The following is a 19758-nucleotide window of genomic DNA, read 5'->3' as shown; positions in this document are numbered from 1 at the left end:
GATGAAACACATACCTTGTGAGATTGATACACTTTGAGTGATTTCCTTCTATTTTTGTTAGACCCAGTGTTTCCTCTAAATGGTCGTTTAGAAACGAAATTCTAACATCCAAAATCTCATTTATGGTTTTGAGAAAATTTCATCCGCATAGTCTCCTTCCCCGATAGATACATTGTTTTTCATCCAAAAAGGATATGTTGCTCTAATCAGTAGGAAGTTTTGTCTCTTTACTAAAGCATGTTCGCATTTTAGTGAAGAAAACACTGATACTATTTTAGTCTCACAGTTATCAAGAACTACGTAGGTCTGAGTTCCTCATCACAAATTAAGGATACGTAGGAGCAAGAGCCTCGCTTTTGTCGGCCACCCCACAATCTCTGTCATACTGACCCTGAGGTCATGTGACATGTGGAGACAAATTATGGTCATTCGCACACCTTTTCGCCAACCAGAGACGATCGAGTCCGATGGCACGCGGAGACAAATTATGGTCATTCTGCACCTTTTGTCATCCAGAGGCGGCAAGCCCGATGACATGCGGAGACAAATTTTGGTCATCCGCACACCTTTTCGCCATCCAGAGACGATCGAGTCTGATGGCACGCAGAGACAAATTATGGTCATCCGCACACCTTTTTGCCATCCAGAGATGATCGAGTCTGATGGCACGCAGAGACAAATTATGGTCATTTTGTACCTTTTGTCATCCAGAGGCGGCAAGCCCGATGACATGCGGAGACAAATTATGGTCATCCGCACACCTTTTCGCCATCTAGAGATGATCGAGTCTGATGACACGCAGAGACAAATTATGGTCATTCTGCACCTTTTGTCATTCAGAGGCAACAAGCCCGATGACATGCGGAGACAAATTATGGTCATCCACACACCTTTTCGCCATCCAGAGACGATCGAGTCCGATGGCACGCAGAGACAAATTATGGTCATTTTGTACCTTTTGTCATCCAGAGGCGGTGAGCCCGATGACATGCGGAGACAAATTATGGTCATCTGCACACCTTTTTGCCATCCGGAGACGATCGAGTCCTATGGCACGCAGAGACAAATTATGGTCATTTTGCACCTTTTGTCATCCAAAGTCCGATGACATGCGGAGGCAAATTATGGTCATCTGCGCACCTTTTTGTCAACCAGAGGCAAGCGAGCCCGTTGGCACGTAGAGATAAATTATGGTCATTCTGCATCTTTTGTCATCCCGAGACGGCGGGTCCGATGACATGCGGAGAAACCATATGGTCCTGCACCTTTTTTTCACTATCCAGAGACAATCAAGTCCGATAGCACACGGGGACAAATTATGGTCATCCGCACGCTTTTGCTATCTGTAAGACTCGATGCCTGATAACACGTAGAGACTAACATCGTCTTCTGCACCTTTGTCATCCAGAGGCAGCGAGCCCGATGACATGCGGAGATACCTTATGGTCATCCGCACCTTTCATCGACCGAGAGGAATGAATTTGGTAGTATCAAGATGATGTTGGTCGTTCGGTGCTGACCATTTTCAAATTTTTTGCAGGTTTTTTCACTCTCGTTGTCCGGAAACATTCAAGTCCAGCTATGCGCGGAATTCTTCTCTGCTGGGCAGAGACTATTGGGTGCAATGGCAAAGGGAAGTGTCGTGGTTGTCCAACTTTGTCGTTTTCAAAACACTGAAGTTTATTGACGCTTTTGATACCTTTTCTTTTCTTACTGAACGAGAGGTTCCGCTGGCGGGGATATTGACCGGCCAAATGATGTTCCGCTCGAACAAAATTAGTGTATTATATTTACTTCCCTTTTATCTCCAATAAAAGACAAGTAAGGAGGGGCAACTGTCATACCCTAATTTCGTCCGGGGACCATCTGTTTGGTGGGATGCGACCTTTGCTTGACCACTTCGAGGTACTTGACACCCATCATTAGGCGATCCGTGAAGTTCCGCAACATGTCAGGAGTCGAAAGGAAGCGTTAATGCGCAATCGGTAAAGTTCTGTAACATTCCAAAAGCCAAAGAGGGGACAGTTGCATAATCCGTAAGGTTTCGTGACATTACGGAAAGAAAACAAGTATCGTTACGTAATTCGTAAAGTTCCATAACGTTATGAAAAAAGAATCAGCAAAAAAAAGCAGAGGGGGTGTATTTAGTAAACAAGGGTGTGCAAATAGCAATCAGGCCCACTTGGGCCTTTCAGGATGTTCTAACAGAAGGTGGTGCCTTCTGGTGGAAGCAACCCAACTCGCCTTGGCGAGCTGGGCGGCAACCACCTCCCTCTTTTCCCCTATAAATAGGGGAAGGAGGGCAGAACAAATTCGTTCAACTCTCCTAGTATCTGAGATTCACTTAAAATTAGTGAGAAAAATTGTTTCCGTGAAGAAAATCCAAGCCGAGATGCTTCCGTAACACTTCCGAGACGTTTCCGTGGGTGATTTTGTGAAGATTTTCCACCGTTCTTCATCGTTCTTCGTTCGTTCTTCGTCGTTCTTCACTCTTCAACTGGTAAGTTCCCGAAATCGAACCTTTCATTGTTTCGTGTGCTTTTATTTTTATTTCGTTTGCTTTTCGTACCCCCTTTCGACGTGCTTTAGTCATTCATTTAAGTCGTTTTCTCGCCTAAATCAAAAATAAAATAAATTTCCACCGATCATTTGAGTTGTAACATCTTTTAATTTCTGTTAGAATAAAATCCGACCGACCTTTCACGTTGTAACCACGTTTAAAACCAAAAAGAGGCAAAATAATAATATAATAAAAAAATATATCTTTAAATAAAATAATAAAAAAATCAATCAGACATTTTTCTTTGGGATTTTCTTTCTTAATCGAATTGACTAATAACCAAAGTAAAACTAAGGCTAAAATCAACTCACAAATCAAGCTTTTTGTCATCACCTAAAAAACCATTTTTAAGGGTCCAACGCCTTGAAATGGTCCTTTTCGCTTTTATTGGTTAAACGTGGATTTTTTAAAAGACTAAAATCAACACATAGCTTTGTCACCTCTTTCAAAAAGCCATGAGATCATTAATGGTCCAATTCCTTAATGTTTTCTCTCCTTTCAAAAGAATCGAAAGATCGTTTAATGGTTCAACACCTTAAATGACCTTTTATTCAATCAAAATATATCTTGCAAAACAAGATAAAAACAACTTAACCAACGTTTAGTTCTCAAAGGACTACATAGGTCTGATTTCCTTATCACAATTGAGGAATATGTAGGAGCAAGGGAAACCCCCTTGTCGACCACAAAAAAATAAAAAAATACAAAAGGCATAAAAGACATGAAAATGTAAAAGGGAAAATAAAACAAATTGAAGTCATATTCGCACACTTGATTAAAGGCTGTCGTCCCTTGTGACGGACGCGTGGGGTGCTAATACCTTCCCCGTGCGTAAATACAACTCCCGAACCTTTCACACTTAAAGTTCGTAGACCACGCCTTTTCCAGTTTTTCCGACGTTTTCCTCGAATAAATGTTGGTGGCGACAACGCGCGTTTTCCTTCCATGGAAGATGCACCCGCGAGCCCTCGTGTCGCCATCCCACCAAAGGGTAGGTTGCGACACCTGGGGTAGACGACATGATGTACTTATTGTATCTACCTGGGAATTTTCTGTTTGCTTGGTCGGTAGGGTGGGTTAATTCTTAGGTTGCTCCGTGCACACATGAAACCTACACCTTTTGCACACACATTGAGATATTAGGCGCTATACCTGGGTCTGTGTGAGCCGTAGGGAATGGAGGTCGATCTGTGGTCATGTTGGGTCTTCGACTCACTTTATAATAGTGAAGCCTCATATAAAGTTTTATTCTTTTGGGTGATGTGCTGTTGCTGGTAGTCCCTACCGCCATAGTGTTGTTACCTAAGAGGATGATATCTCTAGAGATCGGTAAGGTTACATGAAACTGCCCTTGGGAGTTGTCACTAGATAGTGAACTTTTGGATCCTTTCCATTAGGTTCCTGATTTAGGGACACAAAGCAAACTCACCATGTTTTGTTTCCTTGATCGCGTCATGTATCTCTTCATAACGTCATAATGGGCATATCGTTCTTGTATTTACCACTTATCATATTCACACATTGCATTTTGCATAAGTCATTACATTTTCATACATATTCGTTTAACATGTTTTTGTTCTGATACCCTCTATTGTCATTAGTCGCATGTTATGTTCACTCATGCATACTTTTGCCATATAGTTGCTCATGCATTTTGTTCTTTTCTTTATTGTCAAAGTCACAATGAAGCGTGAAAGTATGCACCACGTTCTTAGTTGCATGTGTTGGGTGTCATGGAAATGACTATAAACAAACCATGTCAGGGTTATACAAATCCTTTCTCCTGAAAATGATTGAAATCACATGAACATGGTACCATATGCATTGTGAACAAGAAAGGGTGGTCTTTCGAGCGTCTTGTGTCAGTTTGATAAATAGGTTTCTCATTAATAACATAACTATGCCCTGATCATTCATCATATCTCCTCTATGGTAGGGTGTTGAAGTATTGGCAATGAAAATTTATATTCTTGCGAACATAGGGTCGAACTAAGCTCAGTCTTTTAAGAAAAGGATTTTATCAAGTCAAGGTCAAAGTATGGAAGTACCCAGCTTGCAAAAGTTGGGGCAGAAGATGGGTCGAATTTACATAGCTTCTTTGACTATTGCCAACACATGATTAAGCTAATAACTTACAAAATTAGGAGCAGATGATGTGTCCATGTTTTATTTCCAGTTGCACTTTGACTTTGACGTGATTTAATGAAAATTAGAGTTTATTCGACCCTATGTTCTACTGAATGTTCTGTGTAAAATTTGCAATACTTCGGCAACGTATCATTCACATGCATTCATGCTTGTTTGTCTTTCCACTTTAGTTGCATTGCTCATTGCATTCTTTCCTTGAAGTCGAATCATAATTATTGTAATCAAAGAGAAAGAGCATGCTATACGGCACCCATACCAAACATGTGCTAAAGCTAGAATAATGAGTGAGATAGAAGAGGTACTAGAACATATGAAGGCCGACATGGAGGCCATGAAGGAGCAGATGACAACGATGATGGAAGCAATGATGAGCATGAGGAAGATGATGGAGGATAACACTGCTACAATTGTTGCTACGAGTACTGCTATTGAGATGGACCCGATTCACCTGGCAGGTTTCAATCAAGTGAATCATCCAATCTCAGATGTAGTAGGTCAAGGAGCCAAGGCAGCAAAAAATGCATGTGGGCCTTATCTTGTTCAGATTCAGAATAAACATTCCTTCCCACCATATGAGTTGCCTCCTAATTATACACCGCCCACTATTGAATATGCTTCTAGTGAGAATATCAGCGATTCTGCACCCATACTAATTGAGAATCAACAACACCAATCTGATCATGCACATGTCTCTCAACCCATAGGGGAAACACATGAAGTTCCCCAAGACCACACTCTGGTCGGGTTCGGGGTTTATCTAGGATATACCACTAAAGGGTAGATATTTTCTGGCATCCCTGTGTTGAACGCTCCCAGAATATCTCAATGTCGCTGGTTATCACAACCCTTGCATTTTGTAAGGAGAGAGGGGCTTTCCATAGTACTTGAGAAGGAAAGGTTTGAGCATATGGAGGAGAGGCTACGTGCCATTGAAGGAGGAGGAAATTATGCCTTTGCTGACATATCAAAGTTGTGCTTAGTACCCGACGTGGTTATTCTTCCAAAGTTCAAGGTGCCTGATTTTGATAAGTACAAGGGAACCACTTGCCCAAAGAATCACATTAAAATATATTGTAGGAAGATGGGAGCATATGCGAAAGATGAAAAGTTATTGATGCATTTCTTCCAAGAGAGTCTTGCTGGGGAAGCTATTACCTAGTATACTAACCTGGAACCTTCCCGAGTACGTTCCTGGAAAGGCCTAATGGCTACCTTCATTAGGAAGTATCAGTATAACTCTGATATGGCTCTAGATAGAATGCAACTATAGAACATGTGCAAGGAAGACAATGAATTTTTCAAAGAATACGCTCAAAGGTGGAGGGATTTGGCAGCTCAAGTAGCGTCCCCGATGATGGAGAGAGAGATGATAACCATGATAGTGGACACATTGTCAGTGTTTTACTATGAGAAGATGGTAGGTTACATGCCTTCAAGTTTTGCAGATTTAGTGTTTGCTGGCAAAAGGATTGAAGTGGGTTTGAGAAGAGGGAAATTTGATCATTCCAATACTGCGAGTTCTAGTAATAGAAGACCTGAGATAAGTGGAGGGAATAAGAAAGAGGGAGAAACCCATGCTATGACTATCGTTCTTGCATGGCCAAATTTCTCACCAGCCCCTTTAAATCCCATGTACAAATATCCTCCCCAACAATGTCAATACTCAGCCAATATCAGTCCTTCCCATTACTCCCCACACTACCAACCAAGAATGCCCAATCATCCACAAAGGCCACCCCTAAATCAGCCACAAAATCCACCTGCTGAACATCCAAGACCAAACACCACCCCTAGTTCCAATCAAAACACCAACCGGGGAAGGAACTTTCTAGAAAAGAAGCCTGTAGAATTCACCCAAGTTCAATGTCGTATGCTGACTTACTCTCATATCTGCTCGATAATGCAATGGTAGCCATAAGCCCAACAAAGATTCCTCAATCTCCATTTCCTCGAGGATACAACTCGAATATGACATGTGCTTATCATGGGGGAGTTCTGAGGCATTCCATTGACCATTGTATGACCTTGAAACATAAGGTGCAAAGTCTGATTGATGCATGCTAGCTGACATTTGAGGAGGAGAATCACTATGAATTCTGTTGTCGTCAAGTGATACTATGCATGATGATTGGGGCAATTTAAAGGTTGTTGTTAGATGTTTCCAATGACTCATTAGGATTTTCAGGTTTATGCTATTATTGTAAACCACAGTCACAATGTTAATAATATGGATGAATTTGATGTTGTTGTCTCTCATTCTCTCACAATTACATCTTTGCTTATTTCACTTCCACTAGAATATAGATGTATGCTGTTGGTTTGTTTGCTCAAGTGACTTGCCCTCCTGAGTTGATCTCCAAGTCTGCCTAATCAAATATTGCATGTTCTATACCTTTGATGGGTGAGGTCGTATTTTCAAATATAAAAAAAAAAAGCTTAGACATTCATGTGACCTCATCCTTAAAAGTTGTCTTTCTAAAAAATGATGAGTTGTGAAGAACAAGAGTCATTTGATTTAATCTGTCAATTGAAAATCCTTTAAATATTTCTTGTCCTTGAAATTTATTTGTCGAGAACCTGCACAATTTCTTTCATTTCTTCTTGCTATAAGGTCATGACAAACAACAACAACATATACCTCCGAACCCTACACCGGGAAAATGACAGACACCATGCACGATCTTTAAGCGAACCTAGGGGCAGACGAGAAGTCCTCACTCGATAGGTTGAAAGCCCAAAACAGTAGCCTAGGCAAAAGTTAGGGAAATAAAAAAGGAAAAACAATTAGAGGCGTGTTATCAAAGGTTTTGTCCCAAAATCCAAACTATAAAAGTCTCTAGTCAAGATTTGAAATGACACGTGGTCGTGTTTCTTCATCCCAAACACTAATTTATCCCTTGGTACTTCCTCCGAGCCAAAACACATTTGTTTTCTAAAAAAAACAAAAAAAAAACTTGACTAGGAACCACCGCTAAATTGGCGGGAAAAGCAATGCAAGCAACACATGCATGAGGTTTACCAAGCTCTAGGTTGGGCAACAATGATGTTAAGAAAGAAAAAAAGCAGAAAGCAAATCCGCCAAAGGCGAGTGAAAAAAGAGACAAAAGATCTCCAAATTTTACAAGAAAGGCACAAAAGTGCAATAAAGATTAATGGATAAGACAAAAAGAGTAGAGCCCAACCCATAAAAAAAGGTTGAAATGAATAAAAGTACAAGCAAGACTCTCATGGTTCCTACTAAATATAACCCTTAAACACTCTTTGAGCCTTTCTGATCCTTTCTTTCATAGCCCATTTACCCCTGGCCATGTTACAAGCCCAATAAAGCCCATGTAGATCAAGGAATGACTAATTTTGCTTTTGGATTTTGGAATTGAACCCACACACGCTTGTGATTGTTAAAAAAACCTCAAGGTTTGCACTTGCACATTTGAGAAGCAAACCTATTTGATCAGGAGCTCGTGAAAGATGTCCAAATACAATTGTGATAGTGGGGTACACCTGATGTTAGTCGCTCATGCAAACTCCTTAGGATTCCTTTCGAATCCAAGGGTAGCCTTTGTTATATAAAATCTTTTGGGATCAACCCATGTCATCAAGTTTCAGTGGGATCGACAGACCCTTGGCATCACTCTATGACCTTAAATCAGGAAAGTCTCACCTTTATCTTTCATAGGACTCAAAGTCCTTTGTCTTATCTTTCATAGGACTCAAAGTCCTTTGTCTTATCTTTCATAGTACTCAAAGTCCTCGTCTTTATCTTTCATAGGACTCAACATCCTCCGCCTTTATGTTTCCTTGGACTCAACATCCTCTATCTTTATGTTTTTCATAGGACCCAACGACCTCTGTCTTTATGTTTGCATAGGACTCAACATCCTCTGTCTTTATGTTTCACAAGACTTTAATGTCTTCTACTTTATGATTGATAAGACTTCAATGTCTTTTGTCTTTTACATTTTATAAGACTTCAATGTCTTCTATCTTTTACATTTCCAAAGACTTCAATGTCTTCTATCTTTTACGCTTTCAAAGACTTCAATATCTTCTACTTTATGATTTATAAGACTTCAATGTCTTTTCTCTTTTACACTTTATAAGACTTCAATGTCTTCTGTCTTTTACACTTTCAAAGACTTCAATGTCTTTTGTTTTACGATTTTCAAAGACTTCAATGTCTTTTGCTTTATATTTTCATAGGACTCAATGTCCTCTATCTTTATCTTTCATAAGACTCAATGTCCTCGTCTTTATTTTTCGTAGGACTCAACATCCTCTATTTGTATGCTTTCAAAGATTGAAGTTTCTTCTGCTCTTATGCTATAGGACTCCAATGTCCTCCATTTTATGTTTTGTAGGACTTCAAGGTCCTTTGTTTGGGGTTACAGGACTTCAATGTCCTTTTGATTTTTTCGGTTTTCACTTCTTTTGTTTTTCTCTGGCGTCCAATTTTCAATTGCCAGATCGCTCAAATGAAATTAGTGTAATTATCTTTACTTATCTTTTATAAAAGATAAGTATAGAGGGGCAACTGTTAAACCCTAATTTCATTTGGGTATAATGTTTTAACATTCAGATATGATGTTTTGATCATTGCTAATTGAATTACGGTATTTGGCACCAGTTACAGCACAAGGCCAAGGGGTGGCACAAGGTTTTGATGGTTGTTTGTCAGTTTCGGAAACAAAAGCCACAAGGAGGAGGCAAAATGGTCATTTTCTAAACCCTAGCTTGCCAAGGCTAGCATTTGGCTCGCCTAGGCCATGAAATACCTTCAACCTTAAGCAACCAACTCGCCTGGGCGAGCAACCACTACCCCAAATGGCTTTTTCTATAAATAGTCATGCACGGTAAGGGTTTAGGGGCTAGCAATTGATGGAACAAAAGAAAAAACGCAGGGAGAAAGAGAAGAAGAAAAAAAGCAAAGCCGAGGATGTTTCCTACATCCTTTCTCTTGTTAGCCTTGTACCCTGTGCAACAGTCGGTTAGTTTTTCTTAAGATTTTGATGTAATCTATATACCCTTATGGGTCCTCTGTGATATTATGTGTGCATTTATCTCTTCTACTTATCGTTGGTAATTTCATTTTATTCATAAGGCTTAATTCTAGTCTATCACTAATGTCTTGAAAATTGGTTTTTTAAGTGAGACTAGAAGGTAATAAACACAACAAAAATGAAAAAAAGAAATCAATTAACAAACCAACTTCTTTTCATCAAATATCACTTGAGATCATTTCAAGTTTCAATGCCTTAATGATTCTCTCCACTTTTCAAAATTTAAAAATTAGTTTCAAGGTCCAACGCCTTAATGACTCTTTGTTCGCAATTAAAATAAATCTTTCAAAATTATAAAATCAATTTAACACACAAATCTTCAGACTTAAAGAATTACGTAGGTATGATTTCCTCATTACACCTGAGGATACGTAGGAGCAAGGGTAACACCCTTGTTGATTAAAAAAAATATAATAAAAATAATACAGTAAAAGAAAAGAAATTCACCGTTCTTGGAAAAATAATTAATTTTGTAGTCACGTTATTCTTATTGCACACTCGATTAAAGGTTGTTGTTCTTCGTGACAGGCGCGTGGGGTGCTAATACCTTTCCTATGCGTAAATGACTCCCAAACCCTTCTTTTCAAAATTTGCAGACCTCTTTTGGTTTTTCTTATGTTTCCCTCAAATAAACATTGGTAGTGACTCCCACTCATTTTCTCCCTAGGAGATGAACGTGCTTTCTTTTATGTGCTTTCACCGTCCCATTGTAAGGTAGGTTGCGACATATGACTTTATGGAATGTTGCTTAAGAATTCTAGTGAATAATACATATATCCAACTTGCAATGGTAAAAATTTATTAGAAATAACATAGTAACAAAAAATCAAACACATTGTTGATAGATGCATGTTGGGATCGTTTTGGTGTGCTTTGCCCGCTGGAAAGAACAAACCAAAGTGGGTGCAATTTCATATTGCAAATGGTAAGGTAAAGGAAACAAGCCTAGTGCCACAAACTAAAAGGTGGAAATTAAATTGCACCTTTCTTGTCGATGAACTATCATAAATATAATGGTGGTCTTGTGGGGGATATTTTGGGGTTTCTCCAAATATTCTTAATTACTACCTTTGTTTCAAAATATTTATGTTTTAGTCCTTTTCTTTTTAGACTTTATTTTCTATAGACTATTAGTATAATTTTTTTACAATCTTGATTAATTCAAAATCATTATGGGTATGAATGTGAAAGTAATTATTGTAATAATTAGTTAACATACCATATCTATCAATATGTAATTGGATAATTATGTATACACGGTTAGTGAAGGCTCCTTTTTCTCTTATTTTTATTCTAAAACTATTCATGATTTACAAATTGTAAGTCTCATTTTCACATATATTCTTATTTGAAATAACTAAATTTAGTGTGTTTCTATTAATGCCAATTATGTTTCTATTAACTTTTCCTTTCTTGGTTATATGAACCTGGCATTCTTGTTGCTCGAATATGCTAGTTATATCCTAATGCACTCCCTAATATGTTAGTACCTCTCAATGGTGATGGCCAAATCTAGTCATGCTTTGTGCTATTGAAGAAGGATCTCTTGGACTACCAATTTGGGATCCTAGAAGAAATCCCAAGATGTTCTAATAATATTTTCACTATCTTAAAAATTTTACTTTGCCCAAAAACCGTCTTAGAATTCTCAATTTTTATTTATTTTTGTTTTAAAAGAAGGTCATTCTAAGACGGTTCTTCGAAATAGTGTCATAGAATGTTCTTTCTAAGATGGTTTTTCAGAGAACCGTCTTAGAGTCCTCAATTATTTTAATTTTTTTTAAAGGACATTCTAAAACAGTTCTCTAAAAAACCATTTTAGAATCCTCAATTTTTATTTTTATTTTTAAATAATAATTCTAAGAAGGTTCTTCCAAAAACCGTCTTAGAATCCTCAATTTTTTTAAGAAAATCTTGAAAAGATGGTTTTCCGACAAATCTCCCCCTTCCAACATAATTGGTGTGCACCACTATACTAGTACCTTGACAACAGCCTTCAACCTTCTTGGTCGGTATTGTCTTGGTCATCATATCAGACCAATTAAAGTTTGTATGGATTTTCTCTAACTTTTGTTTCTTTTCATCCAACATCTCTCGTATCAAATGATAACGAATGTCAATGTGTTTAGAGTGTGAATGGAACATGGGGTTCTTGGCTAAGTGGATAACACTTTGATTATCACAGTTTACCACATAATCGTCTTGATCATGTCCCAACTCATTTAAGAATTTCTTCATCTATAACATTTCTTTGAATGCTTCAGCTGCTACAATATATTCTACTTCAGTGGTTGATAAGGCAACATACTTTTGAAGTTTTGATTGCTAAGACGCAACTCCGCCTACAAAAGTAATCAGATATCCAGATGTAGACTTTCTATTATCCACATCTCTTACCGTAGTTGCATTTGCATATCCAAGAAGCATTAAATCTCCATTGCTAAAGCACAAGCACCTATTGGTAGTTCCTCTGAGATACCTTAGTATCCACTTCACAGTGTTCCAGTGCTCCTTTTCTAAATTTGATAGGTGTCTGCTCACAACTTCTACAGCATAGGCAATATTTGGTCTTGTGCAGATCATTGCATGCATAAGGCTACCCACGATAGATGGCTAGGGCACCTTGCTCATCTCTTCTTTTTATTTTTCTTTTTCATTCATTGGACATTACATCTTAATTTGAAATGTTCAGGAAGAGGAACATGCACTAGTTTGACAGTATGCATGTTGAACCTTTCACGAACCTTCTCAATGTAGTCCTCTTAAGATATCCAGAGCATTCTTCTAGATCGATCTCTAGTGATCTTGATTCCAAGAATCTTTTTTACTGAACCCAGATCTTTCATGGAAAAAGATTTGCTCAATGCCTTCTTGAGAGCATCAATCTTCATTTTATTTTTGCCAACAATCAATATATCATCAACTTACAACAAAAGTATAATGGACTAATCATTCTTGTAGTTTTTTATAAACACATAATGGTCTGCAGAGATCTTTCTGAAATTATGCTGGACCATAAAGAGATTAAACTTCTTGTACCATTGTCTTGGAACTTGTTTTAAACCATAGAGACTTTTCTTTAGATGGAACACTAAGTGTTCTTTTCCTAGTTCTACAAAACCTTATGGTTCTTCCATATAAATTTCTGCCTCTAAGTATCCATGTAAGAATGTTGTTTTGACATCAAGCTGCTCAACCTCCAAGTTTTGTCTTGCAACTAGACCAAAAATTTCTCTAATACATGTCATCTTCACCACCTCTGAGAAAATTTCTTCAAAATCCATGTCTTTCTTCTGGTTACATCCTTTCCCATAATGCGAGCTTTGTACCTTGGGTTTGGGTTGTTCTCATCATTCTTGAGTTTGAACAACCACTTGTTTCTTAATGATTTCCTTCCTTCTGGTAACTCTACTTGATCATATGTTTGATTTTCAATCAGGGACTGCATTTCTTCTTCATGGATTGCATCAATTTCTCCTTATCATCTATCTCAATGGCTTCCTGGAAACTTTGAGGTTCCCTATGATCACTGGATTGACATATTCATAAGAGAAATACCTATTTGATTACTTTCTGATTCCTGTTGATCGCCTCACTTAGGATTCATCATCCGTATGAACAGTCTCCATTATTGAATCTTCCATCATCTAAGTTGGATGCTCCGTCTAACTCTTCTCTATCTGGTCAGGTTATTCTATCTGAGGAGGTTTCTCTATCTGATTGGTTTCTATCATTTGAGTGGGTTGTGCCTCTTTTAGAAGAGTCTCCCCCCTTGAGTTTCTCACTTTGGGCTTTGGCTTCTCAGATCACTGGATATCATGTATTTTTTTTATCTTCGAAGAACACCACATCTCTACTTCAACCATCTTCATGTTTATAGGATCCCATAGTCTGAATCCAAGTTCATCTCTTGGTGAACCAAGGTATATGCATTCCTTCGCCTTAGCATCAAGCTTTGCTCTTTCATCTTTCGAAATATGGACAAAAGCCTTGCACCCAAAGACTCTCAAGTGACTGTAGGAGGCTTTCTTTCTAGACCAAATTTCTTCTAGTATTTCTCCATTTAAACGTCTTGAAGGAGACAAATTGATCAAATCAACTACAATCTTTACTGCCCCACCTCACAATGTCTAAGGGAGTTTTGAATGTAAAAGCATACATCTCAATTTTTCTGCAATTTTTTTATTCATTCTTTCAGCTTATCCATTCAATTGAGGAGTTTTGGGAGGTATCTTCTCATGTCGTATCCCATGAGCCTTGCAGTATGCCTCGAATAGGCCTCTGTATTCTCCACCATTGTTTGATCTCAAGCATTTTAGCTTTCTTCTAGTCTCCCGTTCTACTGAGGTATGAAACACCTTGAAAGTTTGAAGAAGTTGATCTTTCGTCTTCAACGGATGCACCCGTACCTTTCTAAAGTGATCATCAATGAAGGTAACAAACTATTGGGCACCACCAAGGGATTGTTGAGACATTGAGAAAACATTTGAGTGGACAAGATCTAGCTAGGATTTGCTTTCTTCTTTTGGCCTCATTCGATCCTTGGAAAGACACTCTGTGTTGTTTACTTACAAGAGAGTTTTTGTAAAATTCAAGTGGCTACCCCTTTATGATGCAATCCTCCCTAGGAAGGGACCAGTCACTAAAGCCATAAGTAAGAGGCTCCAAGAAGATTGGGCTAGAGCTGCTGAAGAAGGCCCTAGGGTTCTCATGAACCTCAGGGTAGATTTCTGAGCCCATGGGCCAAGGTTGGGTCCAATTATCTTTGTACATATTAGACTAGGATGTCATTATATTTGGTCCTTGTATTTAGGGCTCCATAATGTAGGTAGGGTACCCTAGAAATATTGGATTTTTCAGCCCTTGTATTTTAGGGCACCTAGACTAGTTTTTGTATTAGGGGTAGTTTTGTAATTTCACATGCATTAAGTTAATATTTGATGTGTGTGTTGAGAAATAAATTTAATTGAATTGGGAGAAGCCCAATACAATTAAATTTTAGAGGGTTGGTTTTGAGAAAAACATGTCTGCTATAATAGTCAAGACTCTTGCAAGAGTTAAGTGAAGAACTTAGCGACTATTATAGAGGGCGCCATTGTTCACATACTAAACATCACTCCCAAATAAGAGAAAAGGAAATAAGGCCTCAAGAGGATAACATTAGCCTCCTATATTTCCATGGAAAAGATAATGTTGAGGCCTACTTAGATTGGGAAATGAAGGTTGAACAACTCTTTGCTTGCCATCATATTAGCGAAGAGAGAAAAGTTCCATTGGCTACCCTTAGCTTTCAAGGGTATGCCCTCTATTGGTGGACTTCCCTTTTTAGGGAACAAAGGATTCATGGGGATTCTCCAATAGAGTATTGGAATGATCTTAAGAGTGCCCTTAGGAAGAGGCACATTCCCTCCTACTATGAAAAGGAGCTTATGGACAAGCTCGAACGAAGGATCCATAGGGATCCTCCAGTAGAGTATTGGAATGATCTTAAGAGTGCCCTTAGGAAGAGGCACATTCCCTCCTACTATGAAAGGGAGCTTATGGACAAGCTTCAAAGGCTTAGACAAGGGAGTATGAGTGTTGAAGAATATAGACAACAAATGGAACTACTCTTTTTAAGAGCTGGACTTAGGGAGGAGGAAAGAACAAGCATAGCTAGGTTCCTTAGTGGGCTTAATATGGAAGTGAGGGACAAGGTTGAACTCCTTCCATATAGGGACCTAGATGAGCTAGTCCAACTTTGTATAAGAGTGGAGCAACAACTTAAATGAAAGCCTTCTTCAAAATCTTATGGCTCTCACTCTTATCCAAGGAAGGACCAAGCCCATGGAATTTTAGGGGCTGCACCTTCAAAACCCAAGGAAGATAAGGGTAAGACCATAGAGAAATACACCCCTAATACTAGTTCCCAAGAAAGGACTAGCAACATTAAATGCTTCAAATGTCTTGGGAGAGGTCACATTGCCTCTCAATGCCCTACAAAGAAAACCATGATCATGAGGGTTCAAGACATTTATAGTAGTCAAGAGGAGACTACTTCTTGCCCTTCCTCTATTGGAAGTGAAGATGAATTAAGGGGTGAAGAGTCTAGTGAGGAAGTTTACCCCCATGAAAAAGGTGACCTCTTAAGGGTTAGAAGGCTCCTTGGAGGTCAATCTTGTGATCTATCTCAATCCCAAAGAGAGAACATCTTTCATACAAGATGCAAAATTTTACATAAAGCTTGTTCTCTCATTATGGATAGTGGATCTTGTTGCAATTGTTGTTGTGGCGTCCCCAAAATAATGACTGGTTTAATAGTAATGATTTAAATAACAAAAACCATGGTAAATTTTTTTTTCTTTTTCTTTTTCATTTCTTTCTCTTTTCACAATAATTAGGTTCAGAAGGAAAATCCTCACTATAGAGTCTTGAATGGCCAGTTCACAACTCTATTCGGAGTCATTTCTTTCTTACCGCTCGTACTCTCTAAACTATTTTGCTGTTTAAAAAGGCAGAGTATACCAGTCATTACTTTAGGTCGTCACGTGAAAATAAAAGGATAAAATACGGTCGATAAACTCTTTTACAAATAAAGTTTGCTAATGCTTTCTTCTCAAATAACAAGATTGAACATAAATACATTCATCATTTAAAGCTGTCCAAAATATGGGAGTTTTACAAAATGCATAGTGTCATCCGGAGCAAAAGTATCCACTGTAGTAGCTTCAGCCACATGTATACAATCATCAAATTCCTATACAATAGGTCTACCCATACAAAAACAAAAGAGTAAACCTAACAGTCAGTCCTAGATACACCCACCCTCAAAAAGTATATAAAACTAGTCCGAAGAGCTGTCCACTATGATGAAGAGCCTCCATTGATCGTCATCTCTCCTGGGCCACTATCCTCCGTAGAATCTGCCTCAGATGCCGACATGACTTCCTCGGGAGAATCCACCTCAGGAAGTGGATCCTCATCACCCCCTAGAAAGTCAAGAGCATCCACAGCAGGCTCGGGAGGTAGCTCCTCGAGATCCTCCTCTGGGTCTTCCTCAGATGACGTTACCTCGATCACTTGGACGGGCTCCACTAGACGATATGGTGTAGGCGTGGGTAGTATCCACTCCACAGTGCGCTGAAGCGTACGCGCGGGTTCATCTGGATGCACCAAAGAAGTAGCCGTGAATCGAATCGTGCCCCGAAATCGGCACCTCGCGTTGCCTTCGAGAGCCTCCCAAGCTCCCTCTAGGCACTCCATCTCCACACGATCATGGATTAGTTGCGCCGCCATCGCGATCTACAAGAAAGAAAAGAGAGGGGTAGACTCTTTCACGAAAATCTAACTATGCCGCACACAATTCGTCTCATAACCACTACATGCAAGTAAAAAGGGTATCTTAAGGCTTTTCATCTCTGGTAATCGATTACACAACCTTGGTGATCGATTACCAGAGGCCAAACTCGAATTACACAGCATCAAGACCTGAAAACCTGAAAAAGGCACTGTGTAATCGATTACACATACCTGGTAATCGATTACCAGTGACCCATTACTCTGTGTAATCGATTACACAGACTGGTAATCGATTACCAGAGGCCTCCACAATCTTCCAGTTCCCTTTTTAAGCCTGGTAATCGATTACACCCCTTGGTAATCGATTACCAGAAGCTCTCCTAGCTTCCTGACCTCGTTTTCAAGCCTGGTAATCGATTACACCCCTTGGTAATCGATTACCAGAGACCATCTTAGTCTCCTGTCTTCATTTTTAAGCCTTGTAATCGATTACCCATCCTTGGTAATTGATTACCAGAGGCCATAACCCATATATAACACAAGATTCACAGCTGGCCAGCCACCACACAAGCCTCCTTGCTTTGTGGTCTTTGTTCCTTTTATCTGTTGACTGCTAGGAGCTCGCCTGTTTAGGTACATCACAGGTTCTCACTGACTGACTATGCCCGGGTTGGGTCGAGATTGGTCAAGCTTGGTTTTGGGCAATAGCACCCCACCTGACGTCCCCAAGGTCTCCTGACCCCCGCGACATATCTCCAGGTACCACTCTGTGGTCAACGAATAAAAGCAGGAAGTTTCACCCTTCTACATTTTCTCTTTTCAAGCTTGTAGGATTATGGGGTACTCATCACATGTGGTACTAGGTGGCGGTCGGGCGATGGTGCAAGACAATTCTCCACATCCACAAATCACGTATAAACCCACCATCCCCTGTTGCCCACCTCCAACTGAGCTCACGTACTCCCACGTAGCCCATATTCTCGTTTCTCTCAACACCGGGTCCCCATCAATCCTCCCAAGCTTCCCCAACATCCAGGTAAATCAACATTCAAACAGCACAAACTATCACAGCCAAGAAAACAGGGCAAAGGCAGAAAACTCTGCCCAAAACACCAACCAAAATCACAGCTTTTTTCTCACTTAAAGACCCCAGTAACATTTCCTTCGTTCCAATTCTTTAACCGTTGGATCGACTCGAAAATTTTACTGGAAGTCTCTAGTACATAATTCTACATTTTGACCGTTGTGATCTACTAGCAAACATCCAGAACTCATTCTGCATTACTCTTTCCACAACCAGCAAATACATAGCATTTTTCTGCACTTGTGCAAAATTCTACTGCACAATTTCACAGCAAAATTCTGCATAAAGTGCAGATTTCGAAAACCACACTTCCCCTCATCCAATCTTGCACAAATCAAATCCTACAAGTCCCAAATCATGTATCAATCATGTCTAAACCAAAGTCAAGCTTCAAAACACAGCAACACAAAATCTAGGTGTCCAAAACCCCTCAATTTAATGGATTTTCTAGGTTTGAGAAGTGAAATTGAGAATGAGGTAAATTTGAAGCAAACTCTCACCTCACACAAGTCCATAACATCAATTTAAACTTGTTCAAACTGGATTTACACCTAAAATTTCACCGAATCAAAATTTGACTCTTCAACCCCCAAATTTACCCTAGAAATGGCTCTTTGTTCACTTTGGTCATTTGTTTTTCTCTCTAGCACAGCCCAAACTTTCTCATAAGTCCTAAATGGCATTTCAAGCTAGGATTAACTCATTTTAACCTCCATTTACCATAGAATACAGATTTAACCTTCCAACTCTCAAAGCCTCACTCTTTTTCCACTCATAACACCACATTCTCACTTTCTAACCCTAGGTTAACTCTACCCTTCATCTCTAACAGTTTTCCATAAGCAATTTCAGCACATAAACATCACAAGCATCATCATAAAAACCCTAAAACTGAATGGGTAAGCTTAACTCATCCAAACATGGCAAGTTCAACATGTTTTCAACAAATTCCTTCACAAATAACTATCATGAAGCAGAAACTTAGCAAAACTACCCATCATATCTCCCAAAACCCCATACCCACGAAAATCAAGAGAGAAAGAAGTCCACCCAAACCTGAAATTTTGAAGTCCCACACGTAGAGATGCGCTTCACGACTCCGAAAATGCCCTCCTTTCGCGATTTGGAGCATAAATGATGGACAAAGGTTGGAGCTTTGTTTGGAGCTTCAATGGAGAATAAAGGAGAAAGAAAAGCAACGTGAGGGAGAGGGAGAGAGAGGGTTGTCTGAAATTGGGCTGAGTGAGGAGAGAGAGAGTTGCTTTTTAGTTTTAAAAAGGCTTTTTCCTCTTTTCTTATTATTTTATTTAAGCTATGCCACATGTCTCCATTTGAGTGGAGCAAAAAGGGCCCACTTTCTCTTTTGATTGTGACCCATACACAGCCACAGAAAGTGAGAAAAATCTGACCTTTGAAACGCTAAAATCCTACCTCGGTTTGCATGCCGTTTCTCTGGTTCCAGTTCCAGTTCCTCGCGTTTCTCTGCGTCCGTCGGGGCCAGTTTTTGAAAGTAGGCAATATATATATCAAAACACTCAGAATAAAACCCCGAGCGTGGTTCAGACGTTAGTTTTGTTAAATTTTAAGTCGCACGCAAAATGATGATTTTTAGAATAATTAATTAAGAATTT

The sequence above is a fragment of the Glycine max genome, chromosome 20 (genome assembly GCF_000004515.6).
Source record: "Glycine max cultivar Williams 82 chromosome 20, Glycine_max_v4.0, whole genome shotgun sequence".
In the NCBI taxonomy this organism is placed as follows: domain Eukaryota; kingdom Viridiplantae; phylum Streptophyta; class Magnoliopsida; order Fabales; family Fabaceae; genus Glycine; species Glycine max.
Note: the sequence above shows the minus strand (reverse complement) of the source record.